Consider the following 17850-nt stretch of genomic DNA (forward strand, 5'->3'; position numbering starts at 1 on the left):
TTCTTTATGATTTCAGTTAATACAGGTGGAGCTGGCAAAGGTGGAGGGTTTCTAAAATCGCGCTGCAACTACAGCAAATGCTAACAAAGCATTTGAAGGTTGAGCATGACAGCTCATTGGCTACTGATACAGCAGGAACCAATCAGATGTGCTCTAAAGAGAATGATGTGATTGCAAGCAGATTGAGTTAAAGGTGCAGTAAGCGATTTTTGAGAAACACTGTTGATATTTGAAATCACCAAAACAAACACGCCCCTACCCAAAAGGATCACACCCCAATCTTGATAGCGCCACCCCCAACTTCACAAACACGCTATGGCGCACAAGCACCTCCCCCCTCATGAGTGGACACGCCGATTGGCTACAGGTGTGTTTTAGTGCTCGGTCCGATCCACTTTCAACAGCGTTTCTCAGAAAATACGCTTACTGCACCTTTAAGGAGCTATCAGCCTGCGCCATCTAGAGTTTCAGGACAGAACTTTTTATTCGTTTTTGGGAAACTATTCCTATGAGCTTCAAGATTGACCTAAATCATTCTCAAGGCCAAAGTATGCAGGATTTACATGTTTACAGTCTGGTACAAATTGTGGTTTTGGTCTATACGGCTAATTTTGCCGTTCATGACAACTGTGAGGGGGGTGAATTTTTTTATAACTCATTCATTTACATTATATAAAGCATTAAAGTTCTGCATAATTAAGGGCGTGGCCACTTCGAGTGACAGGTGGATTGCCCCTGCTGTTTGTCTGCTGTCCGTTAGCTCCACCCACTCCACCTGTTAGCTCATCTTTAGCCCCTTTTCAGTTATCCGGGAGTGACATGCTGTCAAGATGGCAACGGCCGCACTTTAGGCTTCAGAAACCTATGGGTGATGTCACGGACACTACGTTCATATTTATTTACAGTCTATGTGTGGCAACCGTGCCCTGGGTGCGTCGATTCACTAGGCAGTCGAAGAAAAACACATTGCCCTGGCTAAATGAAGAGTGTAGGATACTTATGAAGGAAAGAGATCAATTATTGAAACAATCTTTAAAATCAGGTCTTTCAACAGACCGACAAAAATGTACCTCATTAAGTAATAAAGTAAAAAAAGATAAACTAAAGCCAACTTCTTCATCAATACTATTGAAGAGGCAAGAGGAAATGGGAGGAAGATATGGCAAACCATCAACAAGCTGATTGGCAGAAAAAGTTGAAAATTAACACTGAATTAGTTACAGATCCAACCATCATATCTACGGAACTCTTTCTTTCTAGACTCTGTTTATGAAACAACTCAACTTTTTAATTCACCTAGCTATTCTATTTGCTCCATTAATTATGCACAGCCGATTTCTATTTACAACAAATAACTGAAACAGAAGTAGCATCAGTGGCTTAAAAAATTCTAAGGCCATGGATATCTATGGCCTTGATACTAATTTTCTAAAAAGGCACAAAGAGACCCATTCATACAGCCCATGACATATTTCATTAATCAGTCCTTAAAGGGGTGTTGAACTGAGAAATCAACTTTCCCTTAAGCTTTTGATATATAAAAGGTCATGGTAATATAAGAATAACCTGTAAGTTTCAGAGCTGAAAACTTCCAGTGTGTGTGTGTCCGTGTCCGCGAGAGTGTGTGTGATTTAATCATTGTGTTTGTTTGATATTTTGCGAGTCCTCATTTCCCCAGAAGATACCCATATGGACTGACTGAAGCTCATTAAATATGCAAATCTTATCCAATCCTAGCCGTGGGCGTTTACTTCCAAGTGTTCAGTGCGGCACGCCCATCAAATCCGAGTGTTTTTCAGAGAGCCTCAAAACCAAGGCAGAAAATAGCCTATTACTTATTCATTATGATGTTTTTGAATGTAAAAACCACACAAACGTCATAAGTTGACCTCAGATAACAGTATAAAAAAAATAAAAAAGCCAGTTCATGACCCCTTTAAGACAATCCATTGTGCCATCAGCTTGAAAGATGGCCCTGGTATAGTCGAAAAATGGGTGGCTAAACTGATTCAACATCTCAATACAAGCAATAATTTATTCCACCCTATGGGATTTGGGTTCAGGGTTCAACTGTGTGTTTCTGGGAAAGGTTAAAGGCTATCTAGATAAGAGTTCTTATGTTGGTGCTGTCTTTATAGATCTAAATCGAGCTTTCGATACTGTTTATTACAAAGTTCTTTTATCTAAATTAACATATTTCAATTTCTCTGAACAAGCTCTTAACTGGATAAAATCATTAGCCTGGCGTGGCCATACTCAATTCTAGTCAGAATATGAGTCTGGTACCGCTCCATTGAGCTTTGATTATGGGGCGTGTTTCAACCGAGCCAGGAAAGACCTCAATTGGATAGACCCACAACCAATCAGAGCAACGGAGCGACGCGTAACGTTAGTTGTCAAATGTCAACAGAACTCAACTGCACTGTGTTGCCAAGTCCGTGTTTTTCTCCATGTCCGCGGGTTGAAGCGACCCCAATTATGTGATTATATAAACCCAGGAATGCGAATTTTAGCAGGCAACCTTGCCAAAATAACATATTTTGCCAACCAAACGCCATTTTTTTCCGGAGAACACCCCGGAAAGTTATTGTTTTGGGCTATAGTTTTGAGTAGCAATTGTGCGCGACATTGCAAAAACACTTGGAAACCCTGTCTGCACGCACGCTGGATTAAGTAACGTTACAAGAAAAATATGAGTGTAAAAAATAATAAAATAATTTAAGGATACACAGAGTACTTACCAACACGATCATCGTTTCTGAGAGAAATAGTGAAGGTGAATGCATATACGAACAAGTTCTCCGTTTAGGATAAGAGCAAATTCAACCCAAGAGCCTTCGATGATGTGGATGATTACGTTACTGTTGATCATCTGTCCATCATCGTCTCAAGCCCGCCCTGACAATTTCATTGGTCCAAACTGTTTCTGTTCGGGCATAATTACTCCTCTATGGAGCGAGTCCAGACCGAATTGCCCGAGCAAAAAAAATTGTGGGCGGGGCTAAATTCGGCTGGCATCCAGGCTATAAAATCATACCTATCCAGTAGAAAGCAACGTGTTTGTGTTAATGATTCAAAGTCCCCATTCTGTGAATGTCCAGTAGGGGTCCCCCAAGGCTCCACACTTGGTCCAATCGTGTTTACACTGTATATAAATGATCTGCCAGAGGCATGTCAAAATCTTGATGTTCAGATGTATGCAGATATGCTGTAATCTTTACACATGCTAAAAACTACCAAGAGATAGCATCCACACTTACATCTGCAATGGCTCACTAAGTCATGTCTCTAGTACCTAAACATAAACAAATGTTCTGTATGGCGTTTACTAAACAAAATATGAAGGTGTCACATTCTAATGCCCCTCCGCTTCATGGCTTCTTCCAAAGCGGTGGTAGTACACGCAGGGGTGGAAAAGGGGTTTCGAGGGAGGACGGAGTTCCAGCTAAAAAAAAAAAAAAAAAGGTTAAATTTTATTTTATTTTTAATTAAAAGGATTTGTATATTTTAGCAACTCAATATTCTACAATATAATAGCCACATATACACGTAATGTAATGAATAATAATAAAGAAGTAGCAGAATATTTTGTGATAAAGGCTGCACAATGTCAACTTTTCTGATTGGCCAATACCGGCAGACTGCAGCCAATGGAAATGCTTCTCCATTGTTACGTGCTTGAGGTAAATTATCTGGAATGATGAACTGTGATTTTTGACCCAAAACCCGTTACTTTAACTGTTCTAAATTAGGATATATCTGGATCAATGTGCACTGACCGCCACAGTGTTCTTGTCAGAGAACTCAGAGTCATGGATAGATGATAGCCTTTTAATGATTGCTTTGTATCAACACAGATGGACATGTGGAAGGTTGATCTAGAACAGTTAAAGAGAAATAATAATTAACATATAAATCACTTAAGTGATATAAATAAACTCAACATAAAGTGTCTTCATCCTCATTCAAGTGATAGCGATCGCTATATTAAACTTCAAAGGATTGACGTCAATGATTCAGCGCCCCAGATAGCAATGAGTCGGCGGACCACCGGCGGTGATCCGGCGGCTGTAGAAGCGTCAGAATTGCGTAATCGCAAACACGTTTGACGGCAAGCGGCAGCCGGCTTCCTACCGCCTTCGTACCGCCGCCGGCCCGCAGGCAAACCGCCGTTCCGCCGCCTTTATACCAAAAGGCGGCCCGTCGGAGGCAAACGCTATTTTCGAGCGATCTGCCTCCGCTTATTGTGTAATAAATAATATATATTTATTTATTATTCATATATTTGTAACATGCAGTTTATGATGGATAATAATTGAACAAACCAGATAAATTCCCATTTGGCATTTTTATTCCACATTTCAAAGTACATTAACTGTCAATGATACAAGATAATATAAATGAAATATAACAGACAATAAATAAGCTTAAATAGGCCTATAAATAACAAAAAACATTTTTACTAAAGAACCTGCATGTTTCCAATTAAATTTTGGTTTAAAAAAAAAAAAAACAGCCTTACAAGCAAATTATAACACTTACAATATTTGTTAATAACAAATAGGTCAGCTCTGGGATGAAAAGAATTACCATTAAATATTATATCAAATAATGAGGATATTTGGTACCAAAGAATGTGCAGGATACCAAATAAATCGAGGTATAACATCACATTTAACAAGCCATTTCTAACAATAGGATAAATGGTAATAATTTAGAGTAAAGCTCTGGAGAAGAATAGAACAGTAGTAGAACAGAACATTATAACAAGCCTGACTATGGGTTCTCCGGTTTTCCCCGACCTCCAGAATGAGGCAGCGCAAATTGGCTTATCTTCAGTGATTTCTTGTGCGCCTATATAAAGGACAAACAACCTCGCCATCCCATATCTATCCAAGGAGCTGCCTTCAAGGCAGGGTCACAGGGAATAAAAATTTCCACAGTAATTTCCACAGTGAACAGTGTGGATTGGGTGAGTGTAGCCTGAAACTTCTGGCTTCTTTAGGGGTCTTGATGTTACTGACTGCAGGATAAAGAAAGGGTTCCAGGTGTCAGTAGTCAGCCTAGGTGTAAGAGGTCGGCTGTGGGTCCCTCTCAGCTGTGCGGCGTCTTTTTCCGCCTTCACGATCAGATGCTCCTTTCAGGTAACGCATAACGTTAACCTGGACCGCCTCATCAGTGGCATCCTGGGTTGCCGGGTTCTTCCGGATGGCTCCTGTAGAAAATACAGATCTGTCATTCCATGTGAATGTCATAAGGCCACACACATCTACTTAAATATATAACAAATTTATATATTTATATATATTACTTTGAACAATGGTCTTCAGGAACATGTCTCTAAAACATGCTTTATCCCCTACACCCGTCCAGGTTGTATTAATGGAAAGGTGATTAGAGAAGATACTCTGAAGTATTCGCCACACGGTTGTTTTTAGGTCCCTCCCACATTTGATTGCCAAAAACCGAAGCTGAAAATACAAAAAAGTGTTACAAATTACATATCTCTGAAGCTTCTCATACATAAATATAAAAATGTGACAGGCTGTGGATTCAGACTGTAGAATATGCAGTGTACAATCTTAAATTTTACTTTTTAGATTACCCTACAGCATTATAAACAAAATCAGCACACTTACTGGAGCTCTTTATCCTGCCTCAAACTGTTGTCAAGCAACGCCAAATGGGTTGTCTAGGGGGAGTAACAGACCCCCTGGCAGGGATAACTCTCCAAAAGACACATTGGCACTGAAATGTTGCAGCATAGTGTCCATTTTGTTGTCCATGCTACGCACAACATCGCCAAACTCTCCAAGACGTCGCAGCATTAGGGTCTGATCTGCACCTACAGGGGTTCACAGAATAAAAGAATAAAGCAGTCAGTCCTGGTCCCTCAACTACTAAACTATGACATTTACAACTAGGTCTACTACATGTACAGGTGGCCCCAGTGGGAATTAAACCAACAACCACAGGTGTTGTTTGCAAGTTGTACCTGATTGCCCAGTACGAGCAAACGTCGTCAACATTGTCCCAACTTGCTTCACCTGCTCATGAAGTGAGCCGCTGTCATCCGAAGCTACAAAATGAAAGGCATTTGGTAATTTTGGACCTACATCACAGTCAAAAAAGTAAAATTTAAGAAAGAGTGCATGTTCTCACCTGCTTGTGCATTGCTTTCCCTCAGGGCTTGGTTCTCATTCTGGAAATCTACATAAAAAATATTTTAATTATATATATATATATATATATATATATATATATATATATATATATATATATATATATATATATATATATATATATATATATATATATATATATATATATATATAAACAACAACTACAGGCACAATTTTCCATACTGTTAAAGTTTCCAACATCTGCAATTTCCTGTTTGTCCATCTCAACTCCTTTCAATATTCTTCTCCTTATAGCCCAGTAACTAGACATTGTGACTAACAATTTATTTACCTTGAAAGCCAAAACGATTGTCCAATAGTAGGTCACTTGGATGAAGATAACCGATTGTGCTCTGGTCAAGGTATCTGCAAGAAAATGTGAACAAAACCGCATTGTTAACGTTATATACAGAATATACAGTAGCTATGCTGTGGGGGGAAAAACTGGTCAGCCAAATGTGGAACAGTAAAATGTATTCATTCAGTGTAGTGATTCAAGTAAACTACATTGTCCTCAAACATAAAAAGTACAGCAGTTCAGAGAAATAACTCATAAATGACCTTAAATGCTAGAAGAACAGTAGCAACACAGCACATGTTAGCTAACACTTGCTAAAACTGACCTAGCAGCATGCTTGTTCGGACTAACAAAATAATTTAAATACCTATATACATCATTCTGTTTTGTTAGAAAACACCAAAAGTTAAACTTAAGTCTTTCTAGATGTAAAGCTTTGGCTAACTTACCTACAGTAGCTAGATACATTTTAACATGTAGAACATGCTTGAACTCAGTGTGTAAAAAAGGCGAAACAGCACGTGTTAGCTAACACTGTGCATTGTGCACTATATCAGCGTGCGTGTCTGAACAAACTAATTAAAACAACCAACCGGTATATACATCAAAAATGAACATAATATTGTGTGACACAAAAAGGAAACATGTACTTACTTAAACGCTCGTAGTCGAGGATATTTTCTGATCTCCTCTCTTCAAATACTAAAACCATGTGATGAGCGGCCGCTGTTGGTAAATCTGTATGTTTTACCGGTTTGTCTTCCGCCTTTTTTAGGTATACTGCCCCTCTCGGCCGGTGGAGGTACTTCTCTGTTTTTTTTTTATTTTATTTTTATTTAAATTAGTACATGTATAGACAAGTACAATACAAAAAGTACAATGAGAGAAAAATAAAAATAATAAAGCATTGTGGTACAGTTCCGAATATGTAGAACAAAGAATAACAACAAATGTAACACTGTATATAAAATAAATAATAAAAATAAGAATTCTGAGATAGAAAATACTTTATAATATTAAGGCAGTCACATGAAATTGAAAAGCTTTCAGGTTTCTGTTTTTGTAAGCTTTTTGTTTTGCGACCTCATGTTTGAGAGGGTTTCAAATATTGTAAAAATCAGCTTTATAAGAGGTAATATTAGAGGGCTTCTTTTGAGTTATTCTTGTCTTATGAATGTAGAATTTTTCCTAAATAATTAATAATATATTTTTGTTTTTCAGAAAAATATGGGTTTTGAAAACAAAGTAAAATGTCATGAAGTTAGTTCAAATTTTTTGTCATGTCTATTTTAAAGTCAGTCCAAAAAGAAATAGAAAAAAGGGCAATACAAAAATAAGTGTTATCCTAAAATGAACTTTCAAACTTTCTTAACCCTCCTATTATGCTAAAAAAAAAAAAAGTATTACATCCATTATGGGTCAAATTGACCAACACTGTTTAAACACACTCGACATGCAAATAATCAAGTGAAAATTTAAATGTAATTTCCTAAACCTAACCTTATCATGGAATCAAGAGTCAAGAATCTGTTATAAACCCTAATGGCTTTGGAGCAAAAAAAACTAATATTTGATATAATTCACATAGGCCTATAGGCTATTATGATTTTATAATCGCTTCAAATGTGAGAACTAGTTAAAATGCTGTCAGTTCCACTCTATTTCCCAACAAGCCAAACATAGCCAACGTGGCTGGTCGAATTTGAGAGTAGAAATCCTTGTATTTCACAGCGGCTTGCCGCCAGCCAGCCGCGGTCCATTAGGCGGAGGCAACCGCCAGAGAAAATGAAGCCGGCGGCCCGCCGGCTAGTCGGCCGCGGCATCTCGCAAGAAATGGGAGTGACGTATTCGGCGGCAAACGTTTCATCACCGCCAGCGGGACGCACCTATAGCCGACAGCTTAGGGCCGGCGGCAAAAAGAAGCCGTGCCGATATTTTTTGCTATCTGGGGCATAACTCACGTGAGATAAATAGATTGCATGAATATAAACGAATAAAACTTATAAACAGTATCTGCAACGAATACACTTGTAATACAACATTAATATTCAAATAACACTGGACTTACTTGTACATTACTCAAACAATGTCCTTAAAGTGCGAGCAATCCAGCGACTAGCGCTACGCATATTCTCAGTCTACTAAATGAGCGTAAGCTGCGCATGTTGCGCAATATTCTGTAACGTGCAGCGCTGATTCTGCGCGCATCTCCGGTTATTATGCTGAACATGGAGAATTCAGAACATTAACAGATGCCATAACAGAAACTTTGAAATGATAAAGCTGTGTTAACCTGCCTGAAATTATCCTGTCTATAAATATAATAATAATAATAATAATACATAAATGGTCATCTAAAAATGATCCGGCCGTCTTTCCCGAAAAGAGCTTGAATTTCCGTTATATCGAGTGAAATCAGATCCAGAATCGCACACTGTAATTCAGAAATGCATGCGAGATATGCACAAAACACACACAAATGGCGACCCATGCTGGTCAAAATTGGAAATGCAATGAAAACACAGGCCAAGCATGTAATGATACCTGGAAAATAAAATAAGGATTAAAAGGGATTTGAGGTAATAAAGAAAAAAAGAAGAAGAAAGAAGAAAGAAATAAGAATGGTAAAAGCAGTTCTAGTCTAATTGTAGCCTAGATGTGAGGTAATCCATTTAGGCTGAACTCTTTGCTAATAGTATTTTATTTAAAATATGCACACATTCAATATTCACTATGTCAAAAGTGCAAAACGTGTCTTATAAATTCCATTAAAAAAAAAATGAACAGTTTACATCACTGTATTATTACTGTGGGTCGTTGAATACATCTATCATAAACAGTTGTCAAATATTAAATGTTTAGCTACTTATATCTCACCACGCACCCCAAAAATGATAAGAGATGTTTCTATTGTTATAATAATGATTGTCTAAAATGTCTACACATAAAGGTAAAAATAGTATTATTTTAATTTTAAAAGTGTTTGTTTTCCAGTAGATGGCAGCAATCCTCCACTAAACCAAAGCACATGTTCACTTTATCATCATGAATGAAAATGAGAAATGTAGATATTTTTTAAAAGTGGATTTTAAAATGATGCCATTTTATATAACTGTATTAATTTGTGCACAACTTTACAGTAAAAACATTAATAAAGCTTTCTGACATTACAATGTGTGTGGTGGTGTGGTTACGGCCCTGCTTGTCTTGTGTTTTTTAGCGGGCTTTGCTAATGAGGCCAATTAGAGAGAATTATTAATATATTTTTTTTATAACAAGGGTTTATCAATGATGCGTAGGCTATATTATTGAACTAACCGAAGACAAAATGTAGAATTCAGAAAATAATGTAGAATGTTTTTTTTCCAAAAAAATATACTGTAACAAAAGCCTTGTTTGTGTAACCTTTTCCCACACAAGTTTGAAATGTTCCAAATGACCCCCAGACATTTTTTATAATAGGTTTGTGTGAATATTGTTTTAAGTTCACTTGGAATTGATATAGCTTTTATTTATACAATAATGTTGAATGTCTATCATTAATGTTTTAAAAGAAGAAAAAAAAATTCAGAGACATCGGTAGCAGTTTTCATAAAAATGTGTCATTACAACAAATATTTCAAATATACTGTCTTTAAGTTGTTTCTACATAAATTTGGAGAGTAACTGTGGAATTATTACAATGAAAAAATATTAAAAACGCAGATGTTGAATGTGCGATTAATTAGTTACTTTTTTTAATTGATATATATATATATATATATATATATATATATATATATATATATATATATATATATATATATATATATATATATATATATATATATATATATATATATATATATATATATATATATGTATATATATAACTGCCTTATAACTAGATTCACCTTTACATGTTTAATTGTTCATTTTCAAAGCACTAAACTGAGATGTACAGTAACCATCCAAAACATTCAACAGATTTATTTAACCTGGGGACAATTTATTTAGAAGGTTTTTGTGACCTCTTGAACTGCAACTAAAAAACAACAACAACAACTTTCGGCCATTTCCACCACTGAGTACACAGGCCTCTGTGAAAGGGGACAGTGTGATACCATTTAGGCGCACCACTTTTGGACAAAACGTATTGTCAGTAATAGGCAGAAAACTCTGGAATAGTTTGCCCCTTCCAATAAGAGAATGTCCTACATTGAAAACCTTTAAAACTCACTTAAAACAGTTGCTTCTAGAAAACCAGACATGTACTCACACATTTATCACCCATACATTTTCACTGTTTATTGAATGCAGTATAGAGGTGGATGAACAATGTCTTTGCCATTATGTGTCTTTTTGTTTTATCAATGTACATGTCATTATTATGTGTATATTTTACTCTATAGTGAATGAATGCTGTTTGATTGTGGGCTGTCTTCTTGTTAGTCTTATGTTACCTGCCTAGGGACTGCAGATGAAAAGTAGTTATTTTGACTAATTCTGGCATATTTACATGATGTATTTTTATACAACAATGTTCATTTATATGCATAATCCCTATCAATTAAATCAATAAAATAAAAATAAATAAAAGAAGTGTACTTTGCAAGGCTGTGCGTTCAACAAACAAATGATACTTTTATTCAAAGGGGTCATCAGGTCACATATAAGACACTATTGTCAGGATGTACCAGCGGACAGAGATGTAAAATAAGTGACAGGGACAAAAATGCACAGTCCAGAGTTGTTTTAACTCCCAAAGTGGAAAAATATAAATACATACAGTGGCAATAGTGAAGACAGAAAAATAATCCAAATATAATACAGAGGAAAATACATTTGCAATACACGAATGTAAGTTGGCTATGCCGATGTACAGGACCAAAAAACACAAACGAGATTGAATCTCTCCACACTCCCTCCCCTGCCCCTAAAATGGCTGCCTCTTTTATAGGCTTTGGCTCCTCCTATTTTTGGAACATATCATTTTAGGGGAAAACCTATAAGTTACAAACAGGTGACAAGACATAAACAAACAAACCTTCATGACATTTCAACTCTACATCATATTTTATTTACATCTATTAACATGTACAGAGCTCAAAACAATAAAGACAAAACATACATCCCAGGCTCTCTCCCTCCCCTACGAGGTCAGAACCCGATGGAGTAATCTTTGATGAGCAAATGCTAGTTTAAATATGGCTACTTTCCATGTGTACTGGTGTGGCATGTGAGAGGTGTGATGGAAATATTTTATATAATGGCCTCAGAAATGGTCAAAGGGTTATTTAGCATGACATTACAGAAAAACGCAGACTAAGGATGTTCAGGTCAAAGACCATGTAGACTTAGCCAAAAAGGTGCAGTCATATGTGTGCTCATGTGTGTTTGAGTAAACGCTAGCGATAGTAGCTTCTCGACGGGACGCCGTCACCTTACTTCGGGAGGGGAATTACCTCAAAGTATTGAAATTGTGTTCGATGTATTCGAGAAGGGAATTACCTCAAGATACTGTAGTTTTATATTAACAACTGGGAGTTGTTTTGAATTGTCCGTGGTGAAGTCAGATAAACGGATTGAGAATTTCCGCGACAGAGGTGAACCAGAAGGGATGTTTAGCTGTTTGAAAAGCGTTGAAGTTAAACTGATAACTGAATGAAATGAAATAAACTCTTATGGTGTAAAGTATTTTTGGTGTTCCTCTCTGTGTAATGATATTAGAACCGCATGCGTCACTGAACATTAAACATTTAAACAAATTCCAGCATTAAACAAACAAAACAATGAAACTAACAACTTGGGACGATGAACGGGATGTTACAACACCGACATCGGGGCTACAAACACACGACTACATCAGGATGGTACATTTTGCCGGCATTTATGCTGCGTTCCAGGCAAAGTCACGCCGAACTCATTTACAAACATTTCTATCACCAAAGGTGCTCACTCCTTGCTTATTTGAGGGAAACGGAGGAGAAAAACGGCCCATAAGGCAAGAGAAGCTGTTGTACCTTTTATTTTACGTTATTTGTATATTTGGAAATGTATTAGGTATTATTTTATTCTTGCACTCAATGGCCTGAAAACGAGCTAACGCTAGAAAAGCTGCTGATAATGCATAACATTTGCAGATAAATAACGTAGAGCAATACCTTATTTTAAAAAAGCGATTTGGGTTTTAATGTACGACTTTCATAAACACCGCATCCGTAGGGGCTGCCATTGTTGCTTCGCGGGCTATGTGACGCCAGAGCTCGTAACTGGGAGTACATCGATCTACTACGAGTTCACGGGTGGGAAGTCACGGGTTTGACTGCCGTTCCGGTGCACTTTCACGGGTAGAAGGTTGGAAAAACACGGGTCACAGGTCGCCTGGAACGCGGCATTAGTTTGTGTGTATGTGTAATGGTGGAAACAGTTTGTTGTGTGCACATGCCCGTGTTCAGTCCCTTCAAAATAAAAGTCAGAGGTCACAGTCAGTCTGTGACAACTATATAAATAAAGATGAGTTGTCTTGACTAAACAAAGCAAATGTGGCCGTGATGACTTGATGACTTCTTTCCAGTCTTCGGTCTCTCGTGTTCTTGCTCAGACGTGGGCCGGCTCTGATCTCTGGTGCGGCGGCTTGGGTTCCTGTCAGCAGGTCGGGGTTGAACTTCAGGCTTCGGCTCAAGCCCTCCACCAAGTGTTATATCCTATCCAATACAAAGATTATATGAACATGTGAACTCATGAATGTTTTTTTAGAGCTGATTTACAACAGAACTGAATTGTTGCAATCGCATCACTGATTGTGTTATTTTCCTGTTTATTACTGTGAAGCCGCTCTGAAACAATCTGTATTGTATAAAGCGCTGTATAAATGAAGCTGACTTGACTATAACAATGAACACAAATTTGAAAACCTCACTACCAATAATCCAGAACTGAAGATAAATGATAATAATCCTACTCTGTCTGTTACACTTCCTCACACCTGAAATCACTGATCGAGTGAATCTCCTGAACTTCTCCTGAGCTAATCCATTCATGATGTAACATCTGCTCTAACGTCGGCCGTTTCGTTGGATCCCGGGCTAGGCACTGGCTAATCAGATCTCTGCATTCTGTACACATTTTTATTAAGGAGAGGCTGGTTAGTCATGACCATGTGACACGAATGTTGAAAACATTGAAAAATCTTAAATACTTCACCTTTACCTGTTTCTAAACAGAGCCTTTGCTTTATTTGTGTGTTTATCAATGTTATCAATATTTTTCGCTCACCTTCGGATAAGTTGGGGTTCTGAAATGTAACTTTGGCTTGTGTGATTTCCGTTCTATTGCCAAAGGGAGAGCATGCGTTCATCATCTCGTAGAACAGCACTCCTAGAGCCCAGACATTTGTTGGGACGGCGTGGAATCGAGATTCTGTGAAGACTTCAGGCGGCCAGTAATCCCGTAATCCTGTAAGCAAGACATTTGCACATTGTTGAGCAATCTTTTCAAAGCATCAAATAATCAAAAAGTCACTACATCCAGGTTTCCACACTCCAAAAATACTCACCACGGTATACGTTCCTCTCGTAGCCATCAGCACTAAGTAGCTGACCGCAGCCGAAGTCGATCAGTTTGAGCTCTAGCGTGTTTGCCTTCACCAGGAAATTCTGTGCATGAACATCATTATGAAAAACGCCATGCTCGATGCAGTTTTCCACCGCCAGCACAGCCTGTATCATGATGACCCGAGCTGTGGTTTCATCCAGTGGAGGATCACGAAGGATGAAGTCCAGCAAGTTCTCGCAGGGGTCAGGGAACTCCATAATGAGACTGAATCTCCGAGGATGCTCAAACCAGTCGTACATTTGTATGACGAAGGGGCTTATGGGTTCTTGCCTCATCATGAGCAGCAGCGCCACTTCCGTAACCAGAGGTGTGGGATGCCCAGGCTAGAGAAAAGTAGTAGACAGAAGGTTAGCTGGGTCAAAATCTGAAGAAAACGTCTCATTTTTAAATGTTCTTTTCTTTGATCTTTATAGATACGATCATCAGAGCCTTTCCAGGTTTATTGAGCTATTACATTTACACCTAATGTTTCCTCCAGGTGTATTGACTACAGTAATCAGCACTTAAACAACAAATACACATTCAACTTTTGACCAACTTACAATAACAAGATAACGATCATTGTTAATCTTGTGCATCTGCTTGATGGCAACCTGCAAAAAAAAACTATGTTCAATAACAGTTCAATAACAGTAACAGTGTTCAATAACAGTTCAATAACAGTAACAGTGTTCAAGCCGCTGACTTTGCACATAACATTTATGATTTGAGCATCTAAGTATTGACCCATCTGTATTAAATATGTTTTAATGCATGCAAGAGCAAAAATGTTTGTACAATTCAGCAAGATTGCTTTACCGTTTTGCCATCACATTTCCGTGTTCCCTTGAACACTCTTCCGAATCCTCCGGATCCAATCATCTCTCCCACGTTATAGAGAGTCTCAAAGGAGTCTGAAAAATAAAATATGAGAAATATATGAGCTTGCTAGATCCTTTGTTTTATATTTAAAATATCAGTGCAAACAAGAAAATAATAATACTGTTTAAAACAATGTTGGAGGAATAATGTCTGCGGATTGACCGTTATTTGGCTGGACGCCGGAGGGATCTGGATCAGGTGATGATGGACCAGGATCGGGCTCTGGCTCCAGATCCGCTGGAGGAACAAACGGCTCCACAACATCCTCAGCACCGAGACAACAGCAGAGGAGCGAGCGCCTCATAGCCTGACACACATTCCTGAAGAAAGAACGATCTCCTTTCCTCTTCTTACAATCGGCAGGTTTTTCTGAAATGAAGAAAACAAAACTGAATTATTAGAAACATCTCTGACGCCAAATTAGGCTGTGATATAATGACATAACTTACATTTTACTGTTAAAGGGGTGGTTGCATGCGATTTCACTTTTTTAACTTTAGTTAGTGTGTAATGTTGCTGCTTGAGCATAAACAGTATCTGCAAAGTTACAGCGCTGAAAGTTAGATATTGTCTTTTAAAGTTATGGCAGTTTATTGCCTACAAAAACGGCCGGTTTGGACTACAACAAGCTTCTTCCCGGTTTGTTGATATCATAAACCCTTGCTATTAACATAAACACTGCCCCCGTGAACACGCAACAAAGTGGGCGAGGCCACGTCGCAGTCATTACGAAAGAGAGAGAGAGCTGTTGCAGAACTACAAACTACATTTGGCCATCTAACCAATCTAAGACCATTGCGTTTTTCAGAGGGATGGGCTTCATAGAAGCAGGAAGCAAACGAGCCGCTCAAAGGACAGTGGAGACAGCGGTGTGGAATAAAGGTAAAATATAAGAATAAAAATACGGCGTTTAAAAAAAAAAGAAGTATTAAGACATGTTATACTGCGCCCCATAAACACAACCAAGCCTAGAAAAAAACCACGGAACCAACCCTTTGATTCCAGAAAGAAAATTTCAGCAAAAGGAAATTAAATGTGACTGTACTGTGACTGTCAGAATGAAATATGAAATAGCAAAAATCTCCATCTGTACACTTTACACTGCCCAGCTTTATTTCAGTCTCACCTGTTGAGCTCCTGTTCACTGGTGAAGCCTCCATAAGGCCATTTGAAGTCTCCGTTGGCTCGACGGGAACTTGACCTGGCAGCGGAGGGCACATCCACTCTTCGAGGCTGTCGGACCTGGACAAACAACAGTCGCTGGAACTGCCCTGTTCGCTTAGGCTATCCGACCGATCGCCACTCCACCTCCATTCGACGATGTACGTGCCTCGGCTGCTGAGGCTCAACGACTCTCTAGAGAACCGCCTCACTATATTGACAGAGAGGGACAAAGATGATATGGACATGATGCTTGGTGAAGATATTTCTTATCATATTAATAATCAATGTCAGTGGTCACATCAAATTGTTACTGTATTTATTTATTTTTCAACTTTCTATTTTCAATGACACATTATTTGATAACTGAGCAATAACTTCTTCAATAAAAGCCTATTCTGACCTCTGCGAAAGAGTTTAGATGGAGTGGATGGACGTCCATCGTCCTGGCTCTCCCGGCTGCCGCTCTGCCACTCCCTCTTCCTGTCCGTCTGACCTGTGGACACAGAAACACAAAACTCAGAAGACAGAAGTGCTAAATGTGTAGGAAGCTCCTGGATCTGTGTCTGGGTCGGTCATCAGAACAGAACAGGGTCTCCAAACCTCCTGACCAGCCGTCTGAGAGAAAGTGGCTCTCCTGGATTTGGAGCGGCCTGAGGCTGGAATATTTCAGTAACATAACATCCCATAAACAAATGAAACACCTAAAGCACTCACCTCCTGTTTCACCCATCATATTCGCCATCGACATCCTCCTCCAATCTGGAATAAAAACAATACAAAACACAAAACACAAAACACAAAACACAACACAACACAATAGTACAATACAATAAACTCTCCTCAAAAATACTCCTCCCAGAAAAATAAAAAATAAAAAGAAATAAAATTTGAAACTCCTAAAATAAGAAAAGAACAATAAGATAGCACAATAGAAATAATAAGAACTAAAACTCAAAAATATAACTGTGTAAAGGATATCTCCTGCGTTGTTCTTCCAGAATAAAACTCTTGTCTCAGGAATCGTCCGAACAGCTTCAAAATCTCAGTCAGCACAGAAAATATTCTGCAAATGTTTTTGAATTCGCCTCGTCTCTCTCAACAACAGATCGCGATCAGTGCGCCTGCATATGAGTCAGAATCAATTCATAACAATGTTCATAACATGCATCGCCATAGCAACTCAAATTCAAATCATTCATATGAGCAGAGCACGTGACCGCGCATCGATCTGAACACATTTATTGAATAGTTATGAACTTAATTTGGACGTTTTCTAATTCTTGAATGAATCAGCCGGTTCACTGAATCGACTCAATGACTCACTCATTAAGACGGTCACCTGCTGCCACCTACTGGTGGTTTAGTCTCATCTTTCCAACATTTCTTATTTGTATCTTAAAAAATATTTAAAATAATCTAATAACATTATTTAATGCAGTTGTAATTTTTCAGTGTAAATTGTTTAATTTGATTGGTAACAGCCTATAGTGTATTATTCTAATTTAATTTATAGATTAAATTTAAGAATATAAAAGGAAAACTGAAGCATAGCCTATATTTAATAAGATTATCGAAAAATTATAAAAAGGTAAACATATCACAAATATACATATTTAAATATGTCAAAGCTGATTGAACACTGGTGAGAATATTGCTTCAGAGGTCCCCGTTTTACAGCTCGTTCAAAACAACATATACATAACAACAACGCATTTACATTGCAAAAAAGTGTTGTGATTCTTTCACCAG

At 38.0% G+C, this 17850-nt stretch overlaps 1 long non-coding RNA gene across 1 annotated transcript; it reads right to left on the reverse strand.

The window, feature by feature from the left end:
* Positions 1-4330: 4330 nt before the first annotated feature.
* LOC307122381 lies at positions 4331-8204 on the reverse strand. Its single transcript, XR_013816033.1, has 7 exons — positions 7135-8204; positions 6475-6548; positions 6163-6210; positions 5996-6079; positions 5640-5845; positions 5312-5471; positions 4331-5215 (listed from the first exon to the last, which is right to left on the reverse strand). It is a non-coding gene; the product is annotated as an uncharacterized lncRNA (long non-coding RNA).
* Between the last annotated feature and the right edge of the window lie 9646 nt (positions 8205-17850).

The sequence above is a fragment of the Gobio gobio genome, assembly GCF_949357685.1.
Source record: "Gobio gobio genome assembly, contig: scaffold_123, whole genome shotgun sequence".
NCBI classification, from domain to species: Eukaryota; Metazoa; Chordata; class Actinopteri; order Cypriniformes; family Gobionidae; genus Gobio; species Gobio gobio.